The following is a 20,137-nucleotide window of genomic DNA, read 5'->3' as shown; positions in this document are numbered from 1 at the left end:
CTCAGTCCTCTTGATGGCCTTATTTTCTTCCATTCTGTTCCATTAACCAATACTTAATAATTCACAGATGACACAAACTTCATTATCAGATCAATTATCTTCTCCCCAAACCCCAACCTTTTCAACCTAGCCTCTAAATAAGGCCACTCTACTAGATCATAAGCCTTGAACATGTCCAACTTTATTGCCATACTCCCCATCTCTCCTCTTCTCTTTGCCTTCATTGAATGCAACAGCTCATACACCACCATAATATTGTCTGAGATTAGTCTCGCAGGTATGAAAGCACTTTGGTTTTCTAAAATTGTCTTTTGTAGCACCTTCTTTATTCTATTTGCCAACACCATTGAAATCAACTTGTACAGTACGTTGCATAAACTAATTGGCCAGAATTCCTTCACTGAAATGGGTTTCTTCACTTTTGGAATTAAGGATATGTATGTATGATTTAGCCCTTGATACATGTTTCCCCCATTCAAAAATCCAGCACTACATGAAATGTCTCCTTTCCAACTATTCTCCAATGATCTTGATAGAAACCCATCCCAAACCCATAAGGAATAGGTGATTTAATTGCTAACATTTGCTTTAGAGCCACTTCCACCTCTTCTACTAGGAATTCTCTATTCATTTCCCCTCTCGTCACCTCAGAGATCTTTCCTTCAACATTCCTCGTACACTTTTCTATATTAGCTTGTGTAGGTTTTGAGGTTCTATACATTTCATCAAAATACTTTCTAAAAGCCTCTTCAATCTCCCATATCTCATTTGCTTGCCTTACTTCAACATCCTTTATGAACCTGATTAAATTTTTCTTTCTCCTCTGGTTTACACATGCATGATAGAATTTTGTATTTCTATCCCCATCTTGCAACCAAATTCTCTTGGCCCTTTGTTTCCATTTCAAGTTTTCTATTTCCAACAATATACCAATCACCTTTTGCACTCTTTTCATTTCCTTCATAACTTCAAGCCTTCAAGCCCTTTAGCATCCTGTAGCATTTTTAATTTTTTAATTTTCCTTTTAATGTCCCCTTCCCTTCCTACACCCTTACTCCATCTGCCCAAAGCCTTTACAATTCGACAATAGTCCTTCCATCTTCCCCATCGCACCACTCCTCCCTAGTTGATTTTTCCATTCCTCTTCTACTATCTTACTGCACTCCTCTTCCACATTCCAACCTATTTCATACTTGAAGCCTTTCTGTTTTCTACCCACCTCGATTACCTTTTTATTACAAGAATATAGGAGTAGTGGTTTATGATCTAAACAACTTGCCACCAAGCATTCAGTCTAGACCATAAGGTACTTATGAATCCACTCATGGTTTGCAACCACTCTATCAAGCCTTTCTCTAATAAAGGATCCGTCCTTATGCCCATTGCACCATGTAAAGTTGTTCCTTGTCCACCCCATATCATATAGAAGGCCTTCTTCCAACGCCCTTCTAAACCCTTCCATCTATCCCTCATTCCATGGTCTACCACCCTCCTTTTCATCATTGGAAACTATCTTGTTAAAATCTCCCATCACACACTAGCCTACCTCACTATTTGGTTTTAGTGATACAAGAAGCTCCCAAGAGTATTTCCTTCTGTTTGTATCAAGGTCCCCATAGAACCCCGTAAGCATCCACTTTGGTTCCTCATTAATCCCATTCACCCATACACTTATGTATGCGATGCCAGCATCGATAATGAATGTCTCTTTGAGTAATTTATCAACTCCACTACCTCCTTATTTTCCCACATCATGAGTAGACCCCTACTCATCCCAATTGGTTCAGCCACCATACATCCCTAAAATCCAATCCACCTTTGTATAGAGCTTGCCTTTCATACAGTTAGTCTTGTCTCCATTAAGAAGACTATATCGAGCATCTTCTCCTTCACTAACCAGTAAAGGGCTTGAACTGTTTTGGGGTTCCCAAACCCCCGACAGTTCCAACTTAAAATTTTCATGGCCCTTGGCAGAGCTGCAAAACAGCCTCCACCAATATTTTACTATCTTTGCTTACCTCCCCTCTTTATTCTTGTCCCTACTCCAGATGGGTTCAAATTCATACCTATCCCCCTTGTTCTACGCTTCCAGTTGCCTTTTCTCTTGCTCATAGTACAGACTTGGTCCTCCTCAGGAGTTAGGATTATCTTTCTATCCATTACTTCACTTTTCTCACCCATTGACCCTCCCTCCCTTATTTTTCCATTCCTCTCGGGGTTTTGGTCTCCCTCCCTCCCTTCCTTTCAAGCTCCCCCCATTCCCCATTTCAACTTCACTCACCACCATCCTCCTTTCTTCTTCACTCTCTTCCATTTCTTTCTCCTTAATAGGATCACCCTTCTTCCTCCTCTCTCTGTGTTTTCCTTCCCTTCTAACCCCCCACTCTCCCTTTCCATCGAACTATTCCTTCTACCCTTCATTTCCCCCTTCATCTCCAAACCTTCTACCATATGTGTTTTGACCTGGGCTTTTCATAAAGGCTTTCCTCACATTGATGCTTTATGCTTTCAACCACGACCCAAATTATTTAGTCCCCTCTCCTCCCATCCCTATCCCCCACCTCACAACCATGCTCCCTATGTAAGATCCATCCACACTTAAAACACATATTTGTCAGTTTTTTGTATTCGAAACTAACCCACACTCTACTTCCATTCACTCTTACAATCCTTCCCCTCGCAATCACCTTACACAGAGTTACTTATACTTTCACGCGTAGGAACATCCCCCACACCACACCATCACTCAGTACATCCACCTCTATCACTTTACCCATAAGACTTTTTTTCAAAAATCCACTTGTTTGATTGAGTATAACCATCGAACAGTTGGAGAATGAACAAGTGGTTGTCAAATAGCCATGATCTCCCTACCATCACCCTCACCTTATCTACATGGTTATTAAAAGCTATCATAGAAACATCACTCCCTACCTTTCGAAACGTCGCGTGCTTACTTAGCTTCCATACCTTTGCCATCGTAGCAACTAGCACCTCCTTCCCAATTTGCCTTTCCAAGCAGATTTTCCCAATTACACTTCTATCCCCCTTCTCTTTTACTGTATCTACCATACCATTTCCCATCTCAATCTACTAGTTTCCTCTGTTAGCTTTAAATTGCCCCATAAGTCTTCTAGTCCCTCCATTCCGCCACCCTCCTCCCCCGCCATGCACGGGGTCACCATTATTGTCCTCCTGCTAGTTACTAAAAGAATATTCCCTCACACCTCCTCTAATTTCGAAAGCAAATAACAAATAGAGAGGAGACTTAATTCATGTTCTTAATTTTGAGGCTGCAATACCAAATCTTAGTTCATCTCCATACTTAATCCTCTACAAACTACCGTCATAGAGACTATAATCTTTGTTCACAAGAAACAAAGAAATAAAGAAATAAAAACACTCCACTCTTCACCATTATGAAGTTACACTTAATAATTTCTCGCAAGAGATGGTGTAGAAAAAGGTTTTTTCTATGGTCTATAATAGTCCTTTATATTATATATAAACTACCATTGCATGTCTAAGCTGACCCCAGCCAAGAACATCATATGATGATAACTTCACTTAAGGGTACTCTTTACCAAATTAACGCCTTGCTGATGACATAAACAAGTGATTATCTTCTCTAATATCATAAACAAGTGCATAGATAATGTTATGCCCCAACTTCCTCTCACCTAAACTTCTAGTTTGTTGAGACATCGGACACATAATAACTAGCTAGCTATTGTTTATTTGTGCTATTAAGTTCTATGAAAAATATAAAATATTTAATTACTTACCGTTGCAATGGAAGTATTCAAATGAGAAATGAATTGTGTAGAGAATGTAAACTAAAGATCAATTATAAATTATTATTATTATTATTATTATTATTTAGAATTTAGCATTTTGTCTCTATTAACACAAGATCCCCTACTAACATCTTTAACCAAAGCCTCCACCGTAAACCTTTGCCAATGGTGAGGGAACAACTCGATTCCTCCCCCTCCTCCTCTTCCTCCTCAACCACTACATTATAGATTTTTTTTTTTATTTTTTTACTTTTTCTACTAGATCAGACATTCCAAATCCATCTCTCATTTTGGCCTTTAGCCTACCACATGCGCTCCACCATTGTGTTCACCAGCTGCAAATCTTCCTAGCCCCAATGGAGAAGCCACTAAACACCCGCATATGCCGCTCAAGTCGTGTGATTTTTTTTTACACCATACACTGTGCGACCTTTTGTCCACTACACACCACCCAAGCCTTTCATACTCTTCCAACCTTTGACCACCACACACGGTGCACAATTGAACTCCTCACCTCCAGATCTTTCAGATCTCAATCTCTCTACACCATTTCTGCTGACACCATGTAGCTTTGACGCTGGCTCCACCACTATAAGGACTACGCCAACGCATGGGAAGAATCCCCTCTCAATGACAAAAGGCGGGCAACAAGGAGATGATGGGGCAAGCAAAGTGTAGATCGTCTCAAAGAAGGGTGAGCTACATTATGTAGAAAGCCTGGCTAACATGGTTTAGCACTAAGTGATAAAGGGCTCACTCCATGTCTACATCGAGCAAGGACAAGCTTGATGGTGAGTTGGGATCTCTTTGAGATAACATAAAGATGCTTAGACAATGGTAGGTGTCATATATAGTGTTCCATACCCCAAAAGAGATGTTACACTTGGAGTGAGTCATTCATAAAAGATTACAAACTTATAGGCCATATCGTCTCATCTCGAGGGGTATGGTCTAGCACCACGTGTGAGGCCATTTTCTCAGAGGGTGATTCCTCTACATGACTATGAATACATGTGTTTCTACCCAAAGGGTGATTCCTCGCCATATATGAATATATGTGTTCACAACTTTACTTACATGAAATAGTGCATGCATATTCATTTCCATTGTCCCTCATTAATAATACTGTCATGGATTTTATTCTACTGGGATTTGTTAGTATTCTCATTATAGTGGTCCCACCTGCAGTTTCATTTATAAGAGTCATACATCTTGATGTAGATTTTGCCCAAGAAGAGTTCCCCGAGGAAAAATGACCAATCCCCCCTGAGGTGTAGACACAGAGGCCTATCTCCAATTAGTAGACATTTGTATTTGTTAAGATATATTTTTAGTTAGGCGAAAAATCATGTTTGGTTTGGTGTACTTTGATGTAAGTTATGAACTAAGGATAGTGTACAATATTGTTTAGGAAGAAGTGACCATGACAAATGTAATAATTGAAGATTGGATTTTCTTACCAGCATACTAGTCTCTTGACTTAGTTCCGCTACGTTATATATACTTCACTTGTCATGTGTTCAATAGAGAATGCATGCCCAATCCCTAGTGAGACCTAGGGTGTTGTTGATCAGCTAGCACCACTGGCACCTAAGATCCACGCCAAGTGCATTGCAGAGGAATAAGGGCACCACAACTTGATATTAGAGCTTTTCACAGCCTTAGGTAAAATCCATAATCTCATCTAGGAATGGTGCCAGAGTAATAGGATTTGATCCATAGTGTTATACACCTAAATTTTACTACAATAGGCTTGATCTATACTAAGTATGCAAGGGTTAAGCAAGAAAGTAGAAGATTTGGGTTGTGGTAGGATTTTATTATGGTGCATCTAGAGCTCTACATAATAGAAAACCTAGGGGTGAGCATGAGGGAGATCAGCCTTATAGTGAAGGAGACAACAAAGTAGCACAAGCTATCAACCGTATCATAGATGTGTTATTGTAGCAACAAGAGTTTTCTAGCAACAAATGGAGATACAAAAAATCAACCACTCACATGTTGAGCAATGTGGTTGTACTTACGAGCGGTTCTTAGCTTATTGGTATCTGTGTTTCTTTGAAAATGAAGGATCGATGAAGGCGAAAATGTGGATTATGGATATCGAGTGAACTTTTGAGGTGTGTGGATGCACAAAGGATCTAAAGGTGTTATATACGAGCTACCTGCTCCAAGGAGGGCAGTGAATTGGTAGAGTGCCAAGGAGTCAGGTAGTTAGTTCTTGACACTTAAAATCACATCCCACAATACAAGTATAAACTCCAAAGTCTCAATAACACATAATGGTTCAACCTAAACTTTACGTTCCTCTACAAGAACACCAATCAACAACTCCAACATAATTAACAAAGAAAAACACAATCTAACAATAACAATATCAATATCCCAAACTAACACATAAAAATGACTCATTTCCTTAGTAAAATTCCCTTATAGACTCTTGTAACCTTCGGCACTTATACCACTATGCTCAATTAATCTTGCTCATGCTTTCTATTCTTGGTCCCAGCTAAAACATCCAAATCATCTGAGAAATAACGGATATGGTTGGGTGAGTTATCAATAACTCAATAAGCAACGAGCTTAAACTACAACATAAACATGAGCTAGTTACAGAATGCATAAACAGGCAATTCTCAAAATATGGTAATGGTATTTTCAGAAAACTTTTCATTTCAATAATAATATACAAAAAACCATAGGCATAAGCATAACTCAAAGAACATTATAAATGGAAGCAAAGACCATGTTTATCCCTGTGGTATGGTTGTGTGTGTCTGCGTTTAGCCAAGCAAAATATATCCCTATTTTTTCACCAAGGAGATGCACTCAAAATAGAGGCCATGTTTAGCCCTATGGTAGGGTAGGGCATTATGCAGATAGCAGAGAAAAACATACACCACTTTGTCACCAAAATGATTACACTCAGAATTGAGACTACTATTATATCCTACAGTAGGGCTGTAGGCCACTATTATATCCTGCGGCGACGCCAGAGGCCACTTTATATATCCCATGGCAGGGCCAGGGGCCACTATTATATCTCATTCAGGGTCATAAATCAAGATAGAACAAAATCTTATGCCTCAGATTTTTCATACACCAGCCATGATAAAATGTCAGATTTCAAAAATACAAAGACTAGTGTAGAAAATAACTGAGGCTATTTTCATAACAAAATATGTAGGTTGTTTTAAAGTCACCCTTAGTCATTTTTAGACAAATTCTAGTATAAGAGCACCACTTACCTAACTCTCCTAGTGTATTATCTACGTTTTAAGACTGTATTCTAGACTTATCACAAAAACCTAAATCAAAAATATATTTTCTCATACATTAATAATCCACACAATCACATTATCCTCAAGAATAGAAATTCCACAATCTTAACAATAGAATGGTATGAGCCAATGAATAAATATATTCATATACAATCTTACTATTGGGATTCCACTTTCTGAAGCAAAGTGGTGTCAAATTTTTTCCCTTAATAGCTATTGATGAAGAGACATTCAACATGGATGATCTGGTAGAAGCCAAAATTCATATTGAAATGCTAGTAGGAAAAGGCATTCCAATATCGCGCATTGTTAAATTGGGTGATCTTCAAAGGCCAATTGATTTTGTACCCTCCCGACATGTCAATCAAACACAAACAGCCCACAATCTCAACATGTCCAACACAAACAACCCACAATCCCAACTTGTCCAACACAAACAGCCCACAATCACAACATGTCCAACACAAATAGGCAACAACTCGCTACTCTTGACACATTGAAACACTAACTCACATTTTCCATCCAACCTCCTCTACTCACGGCTTCACAAACATGGGCCCATCCACACACCAACCAGTCAGGAAATCTCTTAATCTACAATTTCTAACATACAAATAGAGACAATCCTAACTTCCTATAGGCACCAATCGTACAATTCACAAAAATTATAGTGTGATTATAAGGATATTGATTGAGGGGGTACCTTACCCAAAACTCGTTACGATGCATCTATTGGATTCAAGAGTGATGGTGCTATATAGGTGCCCTGTGACATTGAAACGAGATAAAATTGAATTTGAGGTGTAGAGGAACCACACGGAGAGAGAGAGAGAGAGAGAGAGAGAGAGAGGGAGAGAGAGAGAGAGAGAGATTTCAAATTTGGTGAGCAAGAACCAGACAGAGAGAAAGAGAGAGAAGAGTCAAGAAATACCTTGGTGGTGGAGCATAGTGCTGACTTTGGGGCCTTTCGTTTGTCACGCAGGAACTAATATCAGAATAGGGAGATCAACAGAGAATTAGATAGAGAGATATTAATAGAGAGCTAGCGAGAGACAAAGAGATATTAACAAAGAGTTAAACAAAGAGCAGTGAGAGAAAGAAATGACAAGAGGTGAATGAGATGGAGTAACTTTTTGGTGTCTAAAATCAAGAGGGACGCAGCTACGCTTGATGTTCCACAGTGAGTACCATTGCTGGTAGAGGATTTTTATTTGGTAGTCCGGATTTCATTATGTTAGTTGATTTATTGAGACTTGTGTAATTATCAATTTATTTTATTGAGGTTAGTAGAAGATGGTGGAAACATTGAATTATGTTATTGGATTTATGGCATCAATGACCTTGTAAAGGAATTTATGCATTAAGATGAAATTGATGAATTTATGTACTATTTTTGAGCCTTTGGAAATTATATATGCATTGGGAGACACTATTATAGGTGACAAGTAGTAACTCACTAACACATTTGGGCATGGGGCATTACAAGCTCACTCACCTTCACCAAGAGTACCCTTTATATTATGGTAGGCCTACTCCCTCTACCATAATACCCAGCAGCTTAAATGCCTTCACTATCAGATTGTATATCCTTCACCGTGATATAATTTAGCTTAATCAATGTTTCATGCTTGACTAAAAAATATTTCATGACAGACTCTTATACTTCATGACATATACTCATGCTATGTGACAGATGTTCATACTTAATACATATGACAACATGGCATGGCCTAATCAATGATAATGTAGCAATCATATCATTATGACACAAGGCATGGCATAACATTGCGAATACAAAAATCATATCATTATAACTATATGGTATGACATAACATTACAAATATAGAAATCATATTAGTACAACTACATAGCGTAGGATGACATTGCGAATAGGATGATCATAACATCACAATAACATGGCATCGCATAAACATTGTAACTGGAACAATCATATAATCCAAATAACATGGCATGGCATATAAATTTGAAATGAAATAAACATAAATTATAACATCAATCTATGTGCATGAATCTTACCACCTTACATACATAAATATACCAAAAGTTAGAAGTTAATCTATAAAATGTCATGTAACCATAAGCGTAGTGTAAAAGAGTGTAAGCAATGAGAGACATTCTAGGGTTAGATTATCTCACTTAATCCTCATAAAAATAAAACTTACTAACTTTGGGCCAATATTGCAAAGTTACCACTTAACTTTTGAAAAATTATGAATTTACCCCTAAACTTAAGAAATTGCAAACAAATTCCAAAACTTATCAAAACTTACACTCCTCATGTTAAATTTAAATCTAAGTCTATATATGAGCATAGAACTTTTAAAAACTAATCACGAGTATGAAAACCCCTCTTGGCCGATTCATTTATAGGCTAAAAACATGATTTTGTTTGCTACTTGGCCATTTAACACACTTATGTGCTTAGGCCAAAATTACTAACTTACATAAATCACATTCTTAGTTCTAAAATCAAGCCAAGACACTAAATCACACATTTCACAAAACCTTAAACTCAACACTACAACAAAAAATCCAAAATATCAAAATTAGGTCAAACCAAACCAAATCTTGGTGTTCTTGGTCTAAAACTTTCCTATCAAGCCCAAGGACTCCAAAAGTCCACATATAACACTTCTAACATGTTCATCAATCAAACTTAGGTGATATCATGCTTGAAAAACTTATAAAATCACGAAACACAATAACTTAGAATCGGTTTGCATGGAAAACATTGAAATCTAAACATGCAGGCTTTTGACTTGAATCATACTAACTAGATCCTTGATTTACATGCAATAAATCTTGAAATAAATCAACCATATACCCCACATCAAAGTTCTAACTTGCCCTAAGCATCAAATCTAACATGTCATAGCAAATAATCCATAAATGAGTCATCAAACCCAAGAGCCTCTAAATTATGCTTAAAATGATATTCTTGCATGTCCATCAACAATCCATCAAATCTTTAAGAACAAGATTTACAAAAATTAAAACCATGGAAACAAGATTCTAGGGCTAAAATCACAAACTAAACCAAACAAAAACTCTTTTTGACTGATGGGTTTCTATCACTCCGTAGATCATGCAAAACCATTTTATAAAAATCTGACATGCTTTGAAGCAAATCATAACTTGCATAAAAATCATGTGAACACTTTATAGAACCGAGATCTACACCACTTCTCATCACAAAACACAAAACTTTCAAGCTTCATCAACAAACATCCAAACCAAACCCTTCCACCATCAACACCAACTTTCATCCACCAAATCTCCAAGAAAATTAAACCAATACTCTCCCAAGTAATCAAGACTCAATACTAAACTACAATATAAGAGATTTGAGCCAAGGGAAATATGTACAAAAGTTGGGCAAACAAAGCTGCCTTTTTTTCTCTCTCTAGCTCTCCCAATTTTTCTCTTGGAAATTGAAGAAAAGTGAACCAAGTGTGAAGGAAATGGTAGTGGCGTAGGGTGTATAAGAGGGCCAGACTTGGTAGTTGAGTGATTGACATTGGAGTTTAAGTTAACTTTGGAAAAGGATAAGGTAAAACTTATGGAAGTGAGGGCTTGATGGGCTAGCCGAATGGGACTAAGTGTTTTCAGTGGGACTAAGGAGGTGTAACTGAAATGCAACCATTTGGGGTTGAAAGAGGGTTTCAGTAAGGGTTTGGTCCAATTCTAATTTTTTTTAGTCAAATCAAATTATCAAGGTGTAAGAGAGTGGATGAAGGTGTAAGAATATGTACTTGAGTGGATGATTACTTGTGGAAGTGGCTTAACCAAGTGGGAAAACACTTAATCACAAACCGAGTACGTGGTTTAGGGTTTGGTTACCCTAACCATTTGAGGTTTTGGTTGACCAAATAGTATTTCAGTAGATGGAATAATGAATGATGTAAGAGAAATGATGACAAGTCTTAATTGACACTCGATCACTTACACACTTGTATTCCTCTTGACAAGAGTTCATAGGATTTTCACGTGGAGGGCTAACATTGTGTCATGTGTCCAAAAAGATTTTCTATTAACCCTAAGTGGATTTAGACATCCTACATGGCAATTTAACATCTGTTTAAACTAGATGCCATGTGGCACTCTCTCGTAGGGTTACTATTCACCAAAAAAACTCGAGACTTTTTATTACACCGTAAAATCCTAAATATTCATATGAGTCTAATGGTGCAATTTGTTTCATAAAATTTTACTACTGAGTTCCTTAATTAAATGAAAAGGGCAATTCCATCTCTATACTGGCTCGAAATCCAAATACGCTAACGGACTAAAACCTAATCGATCGCTCAACCGATGAAATCCTTTTGGAATTTCACGACATTACTAAAGTCTAAAGAAATTCATCTATTGAATTTTATTATTCAGTTTGTGATACCCCATATTTAAGCTAGGGCTAGGAGGTCATGTTAGGTCTCTTTTAGGCCTGAGTAAATATAGGACTAATAGGCAAAAGGTTCAGATAGTTGGCACTTGATTGCTACAAGAGACTAACGCTTGGTACAAGAGAACCTATCATATTAGGGTTCAGCAAGCTCAATCATTGATATCAAATGAAGTAAGGTTTCATTGAAGGAAAGGAGAAGAGGCACACAACACGACACCATCCATGCCCTACAACGCCACTAGGCACTCATGCACAAGATGACTCATCTCTTAATTTCTCAAGGTTTTCAAATCATGTGGGATCTTGGAAATTATCATTTGAGAATAATAAAGAAAGACCATCTCGAGATTGGCCTAAAGGGGGAGATACTCAACAACAAACAAGAAGGTGACATTTGGCAACTAAGCATGTGTGTCCCTTGAGTTTTCAAAAAGGATCTAATGATGCATCGAAGGTTTGACTAACCAAGAGGAGGTACCACAGGGCGCCCATACATGGATGTTGGCATTTTCAAGGAATAAATAATGATGGGTGTAAGAGAGAAGTTTCGGTGATGGCAGAGCATAGGGGTGTTGGCAGTCTAGTCTGGTGATGGATCAAAAATTTTGGTCCATCATTTTTCCTAGACCGGACCAGACCAAACATTCATAGGGACTGAATCGGACCGGTAGCTATTGGGCCGGTCGGTCTAATCCATTAATGTAGATTATGTAACTAATTCATTAAAAAAATATTTTATATGGTCAATGATAATAAATTAGATGAAAAATATATCATTAATTTATATAATTACTATATAAAAATAATATATTAAATTATTAAATATATTTTTAAAATATATATATAGGAGTTCGATCCTGTCTAGTCTAGTCTAAAATTTATTGATCCTGGGACCTAACCGAATGGTTTCAGTCAATATTTTTTAGGACTGGGACTAGACCAAATGGTTTCAGTCCTATCCGGTCCAGTCGGTTTTTTTTGTCCAAACAGACTGATAATCACCCATAGCAGAGCATGCCACTTGGTGCCGTACTCATGAGACTCTTTGAATTCCAAAGAGAATAATCATGAAGAAGCCATTGACAAATTTCTATTAGTGCCACTTGGCACCCATGCAAGGTGTTCTTACATGACAAATAGCATGACATATATTAACTTGATGTGACTTGACAAATAGTATGACGTATATTAACATGAATTGAATTGACATTAAATGAATTGAACTGATGAAACCTGAAACTGAATGTGACATAACATGACTTGAACTAAAGGTGAAATAACTTGAATTGAACATGAATTGAATTTGAACTGAATGAAAACCTAACAGAAACTGAATTTGAACTGAACATGAACTGAGTATGAAACTCTGACGATCAAAATGATTTCGCTAGCTATTTCGTTAGGAATAACCAATAATTGGAAATAATTACTCCAATAGTATTTTAAATGAGATACTCTAACAATCAGAATAATTACGCTAAGAGTATTTTAAATAAGAATGATTACATCATGAGCATTTGAGTATAAATATTCAAACAATTAAAATGATTATGCTAGAAGTACCATGGGCGAATTATCAAAGGAGATCCTCTAGATGTGATGTGACATAAAAAAAAAAATTTTGAGACACACTCTGTACTCGAGACATGATGTGACAAGAAATTAAAGGACAAATAACCTAACGTAACGTAACATGACATGTACGCGAAATGAATTACATGACATAACGCGAAACAAATGAATATTTTGTGACATGCAGTAATGTATACCAAATAACATTTCCTTATATGACATAACATGTAACAAAGAAAGATTTCATTACATGACATAAATAATAACAGATAAACATTTTGTGACATAGTATAATGCATAAAAGATAAACATTTTTTCACATAGTATAATGTGTAACATATATACATTTCATAACATAATATAATGTATAACAAATATTCATTTTGTGACATAGTAAAGTTTATAACAGAGATACATTTTGTAACATGATAAAATATGTAATGATATACATGTAATGACATGACATAGCATGGCATATATAAGAGCATAAGAACATGAACAACTCTTCTCTTACCAACAAATATATGACAATAAGTTAGAAGCCAACTTACTCATATATAAACATGTACTTCAGATAAACCATAATATGGCATAATATGACATTTAAAATAAGCACAATAAATATGGATGATGGTTTCTTACCACTATACATACACAATTATCCTTAAAGTAACTTAAAGGCCAACTTATAGTGAGCATAGCGTAAAGAAATAAAATGCTCAAATTAATGAAAAACTTTAAGGAGAGATTTCCAAACGTTAGATAATCCTCACTAACAATTTCAAAACATAAAAATACTAACTTAGAGTAAAATGACCATTTTACCCCTTTACATGTGAAAAAATGACAATTTTACCCCGAACTTAAGGATGTCACATCTTAACTCCAAAACTCCTAAATTTACATGCAACATGTAAATTTTGTCATAATTCCAAATATCTAATTAGAAAAATTAAAACACATCACAACTAGGTCAAACATGCATAGGCTGGAATATTTATAAGCCAAATCTCTTAATTTTTGTTTCAATTCTTTCAAACATCATTTCTCATGCTTAAACCAAAATACGTAACATACAAAAATCTTATATCATATGCTCAAATAACATATTAAAACAACTAACTAAACTTTCATCACAAAAATCACAAATTTCTTTAATACAAAACTTCAAGTATATCACCTTAAGCGCAATCCTTGATATTCAAGGTTTTATCCCTTTTCAACATAGCTCTAAGAACTCCAAAATTCCAATAAAATACTCTCAATACATTCATAACACATTCCTAAGAACTATCATACTTTGAATCATCAACCAAAGCCACAAAAAGCCACAAAATCACACTTAACACAATCAGTTTTCACCCTTTCAAGCTATGTGGTTTGGTTTTCATCAAACCATTAGATCCAAAACTTCCATGAAGTAAATTATCAATAAATAACATCATGTGGTTCATATTCAAGTCCTAAAACAGATCTAAGCATCAAACCTAAGATCACATGGCAAAAATTGCATAAAAACATATATCTACCCAAGAACCTCAAATACAAGACTTATCCAAACCCTCCATGCATAAAATTTCTTATCTTTAAAATCAACACCAAAAATCCTAAAAATAACATTTTAACATGTAGATAAAATTCCTAGGAACATCATATGTGAATATCAAATCCATTGGAGCATTCTTGCACCCCAAAGACCTATGCTTTTAAAAATAGAATCTGTTTCCAAAATAGAATCTATTTTCAATTTTTTATATCTATGCAAAACTCCAATAACAAACTTATAACATGCAAGGAATCTTAATCAAACTTGTATATTAGTATGTTAACTATAGACTATAAAAATATCAGACCAATATCTTGTCAAGAAAAACATTAAAAAAAATCAAAGAATCACACACTATCCAAACTATCACCCAAAATGCCCTCTCCATGCTTAAACCAACTTTTCAGCCATAAATGACCTCTAACATTAATGTAAAAATACTAAAAGAGACTACATTCGAAGGGTACTTTGTGAGAAAATACTTACAATAGCTTCAAACAAGTTAAGCAAGGAAAGCTAGAGAAACTGTCCAAGAGCTCCTTTGGTTTTCTCTTGAAGAAAATGCTTGAAAAGTGACCAAATGTAAGGGTAATGGACAAAGGCGAACTAAAGTATCTTTAAGGGTGTTAGGAGATGTGTGAAATACATTTTGAGTGATGGGGTTGTTAGCCAAATCCATGGGTAAAACCAATGGTCAACAGTGCATGATTTTCAGCCAAGGAATCTTCCATGTCAAGGGTGGTGGTGAGGTGACTTTTGGCCTTACCATCAAATCCTATTTCGAGCTGACTTGGGTAGTGAAAGGCCTTCCATGTGAAGGGGGAAACTACCTATACAAGCCTTGCCTTAATAGCTCAATTTCGTGGGCCTTAATGGCCCTTAACTGAATGGGCTTCTATTTAGGGTTAGGGTTTAGGTTGCTATCAAGCCCAAATTGAATTTTTCTTGGACCAATAAAATTACTAAGATTTAGAAGAATAAATAATGATATACTAACATGAATTTGAGTTATTAATAGTATGTAAAAGTGATTTAATCAAGTGATTAAACATTAAGCTAAAACCGGATTCAATTATTGTTTAGAGGCAAACTTTTGGGGTTTTGGGAAACCATTTGGGGTTTCCGTTTACTCCAAGATTTTTGGATTTCAATTGGATTCCAAGTGTTTAGGATTTCAATAGGATTGAAACCCTCTTTGGTTTGGCACAAATTGGATGGTTGGATAGAATAGTGTTTGGCTTAGGTGGCAAAATCACAAAGCTTGATTTTCCTTCACATTTCCATTGCATGGTTCCTTTTGGTGCTAAGTGTCCAATACTATTCATTAAGTGTGGTTAAAATCTTTCCAAGTTTCCAAATAAAAACTTTCCTACCCTAATTTGGACATTCTAACATTGTGATCTTAAAAAAGCTAGACTGAATGCCACATGGCGCTTACACTGGGGTCATTGTTCACTCTGAAATTGGTGAAAATAACTTTGTAACATAAAATCATAAATATTCATATGAAACTAGAAGCATTCTTCATTTCACAAAATTCAACTCCGAAGTGACTTAAACAATTCAAAATGCATTGTCAAACACATGTTGTCCAGAAAATGAAAATCGATTTATTACAGCATAAAATCTTAAATATTCATATAAGACTAATGGCTTAGACCATTTCTCATTCTCACACTCCTAAGTACCTCAAATAAATATAATCGCATTTCTAGCATCATAATGAGTAGTAAGACTGACTATGCTAATAGACTAAAACCTGCACGATTGGTCGATTTATGAAACCTTATCTAGGTTTTTATGATGTTTTTAAAGCCTATAGAAATTCATCTTTTGAATTTCTAGCTAACTGTTACATTTTTCACACAAACCAATTAAGTAAGAAGAGGCACCAACTACCAAAAGCCTATGGCCTGATTGGCATAACCCCGAGCCTCCAAAATGAAGGTCTAGAGTTTAAAACCCCCCCTTCCCCAAATGTATAAAAATATAAATAAAAAGAGGCACCAATTTTACTAAGGCGAGAAATGCCAGTACGAAAGGTGAGATATAAGCCTAAGGTGAGCAACGGTCACAAACAAGACCCATACGAACTTAAGGGCTTTCCAAGATAACATGGAAATGTTCAAAAGACAACAATGTCGTACTCAAATACATATCATCTAAAAAGTCACATTTGGAGTAAGTGTATGGAAGGAAAATTACAACTTTACAAACCAAATCATTTGAACCTAGAGTTATCGTCCAATGTCACATGGGTGACCCTTATTCGAGGAAGGACTGTGAACTGGGCTACAGACAAGCCACAAGAAAATGTGTGCCTTCTCTCTCAATCTGTCTCTATCATCTTGCAAATTCGACTACTGAAACTAAAAGGCTCTATTCAAGCATGTCTGGAGTCCAAAGTATGTCTGAAGGACACTTGGCATTTCTACCCTAAAAAAGGGATTTGAAAAGGGAGAAAATCTCACTTTTGAGATCATAAGCATTGGCGTTTCTTTAGAGTTAGAGTGTTTAAAGAAAGCAAGTGGCTTCAAAGAGAGCAACGAAGGGAGCAGCATCAGCATCGCCATAGTATTCTTAATATTGTTGAGGTAGGTTAACTTTTAAGACAATACTAGGAATGTGGGGTAAATGTTGTGCGTATGTTGTGAGATTTGGCCTTCATATTCTGTAACTTTTTTATAACTGCCCTAAATTCCTAAGATTGAACAAACTCTAAAGCGTCTTGATATGCAACACAAGATTTCATGCCCCTATTGAAGACAATAAAATATGCAATGGACCTAGCATGCATCTAAGAGTATGCAGTATACGCAGCGGATAATTTTTTTTTTTTTTTGAATAAATAATATTGTACTAGAACTATATCCCAAATTATAACATGCTTCCTAACTTCATAGATTGATAACTGTACTGTTATAAAGCTTTTCCATCATGAAAATAACGTAAATAAGTATTGGAGACGGTGCTCCATAAGTATAGTACTGAATAACATAACTATTATGCTAACTCATTGTGCCGCTCACGCAACTCGAGTAAGATAGCTAAAATCCTATCTATAAACTGCAGAACTAAAAGCAAAATCTCCTCGTCATTGCATTGAGGCCTACTGACCTCATCCAACCTATCCTCAACTGGTTCTTCAGATCCTAGCACATAGTCCACTATTCTATAGAGAATGGTAATTGGGAGTACCAAGTCAGATTTGATTACAAAGCTAAACAAGTCAACTACTAGCATGACAGTAAAATGGCATGAATGCATCATGACATGAACATGAATGTACGTGATGTGACTTGGCAAATAGAATGACATAATCTAATATGAAAGTGACGTGAACTGAAAACTAACATGAACTGAACATGAACTTGAAATCTTGTTCAACATAAACATGGTTAATTAAACATGAACATGTGGATGCTACATAGGCCCTCTTGAGCCATTTGCTCGTACTTGTACTACATCACATCATAGGCATCTACGCCAACTATGAGTACATTATGATAACTAAACTGATTAAATCTAAGAAATATGAAGTTAGCACTGTCGGCATTGGGTGCTTGATTTCACTCTGGCAACCAATTACTTAGGTCTCATTCGAAGCCTGTTAACAATACTTTGTCAAACCAAGAAATTTCACACCAGTTTAAACACTCCAGTGTGGATAATGGGGTTTCACTAGGATAATATGTCATTCTAGCACTTGGGATCCTGATAAAATAAAAGACTCCACTAAATTGAAAATATTTTTTGTGACATTCTCTATGCATGGGACATGGCATGACTTGTGATAAGGAACATGTAAAAGATGACATAGCATAACATGGCATGCAACATATAAGCATGCACTTGGAATAATTCACAATGCATGACATATTAAAACATTTATAATAATCCTAAATGACAAGAAAATGACATTTATGTGCTTACCATGTATATACAAAAATACACAAGGAATAAATTAGATGCTAACTAACAGTGATTGTAGTGAAACATGCGCAAACGAGCTTGAACTAAAATGAGATATTTTTCTAAAATTAGAATATCTCACTAAGACTCATACAAACATAAAGACTTGCTAACTTAGAGCTAAATTTTTAAGTTGCCCCTCCACATGTGAGAAATTTAAATTTTGCTCCTAAAATGAAGATTTTGCATACTAACTCCAAATCCTACAAAGATTTTCACTCCTCATGTAAATTTTGTCTAAAATCCAAATATAAAATCAGAAAGATTTAAAACAAATCACAACTAAACATACCATGCTTGGGCCGATTCACCTATAGGCCAAAACCAAGATTTTGTTGCATCTAGACCAAACATCCACACAACAAGCTTCAACCCGATTTTTGTAACACACAAACATCACATCCTAGGTTCTAAAATCATGAAAAGATATCAACATCTATAAAAATCTAAACTCATTATAGCAACATATTTCCAAAAACATCAAGTTCTAAGTCAAATAGAACCATCTCAGGATGTTCTAGATCCTTGATTTTTATGAAATAAAACTCCAAGAAATATGATCATATAATTCACATTCAAGTTCAAACTACATTTAAGCATCAAACCTAGCATCACATGGAAAAAATCTTATAAAAACACAACCATCAAACCGAAAGCTCCAAGTTTAAGTTCTAATCAAACCTTTGCGTTTAAAACATGCTTCCAACAAAGATTTAAACCAAATCTCTTAAAAAAAACTCTTAACACATAAATGAAAGCCTTAAGAACAATATATATGAATTTTATAGCCATTGGAGTAGGTTTCTAGAACTAACAAACATCACAACGTCAAAATGTGATATAAATCCTTGATAAAAATGTTAACATGCTTTGAAACAGGTTATCATTTCATCATATCAAGATCTACCCATACCTTTAACGAAAAATTCATCAAAATATCAAGATTTCATACCATCATCCAAACTGTCACCCAACATGACTTTTGCATGTTCAAACTAATTTTTACCAACCAATACTGCCAAAAAAATTACCTAAAAGAAATTAATGGAAACTAAATTCAAAGGGGAACAAAAGACATGCTGGACGTTTCATGAGAATCGACTTACAAACAATTAGGAAATGCAATGCAAGAATTACTAAGAAAACTATTTGAAGCTCTCACTCGAGTTATCTCCAAATAAGTGAATGCAAAACAACCAAAGGGTGAAGGAAATACATGGGGCATCCTTTATAGGGAGAGAGGAATGCCATGGGATAGCTAAGTGACCTCTTGATGGGTGGGTTTGCGGTGAAAAATGGTGTGTAAAACCATGGGATACTCAACCCATGGTATCGGGTTGCTACAACCAAGAGGGTGGGTGGTTTTGCCTTGCTTTATAGCCTCCCATCCATGCACTATTTGGACTGACACGTCAGCCACAAGATTGCCTCAGGTGGTGGGGGAAGCTTACTCAAGAAGATTTGCATTTCAGATATTTTTTTATGGGGCCAACCATCAACTTAGGATAGATTTGAAATTTCAATTGGATCTCAATAGTTTGGAATT

Source organism: Carya illinoinensis, chromosome 5 (assembly GCF_018687715.1).
Source record: "Carya illinoinensis cultivar Pawnee chromosome 5, C.illinoinensisPawnee_v1, whole genome shotgun sequence".
Classification (NCBI taxonomy): Eukaryota; Viridiplantae; Streptophyta; class Magnoliopsida; order Fagales; family Juglandaceae; genus Carya; species Carya illinoinensis.
Note: the sequence above shows the minus strand (reverse complement) of the source record.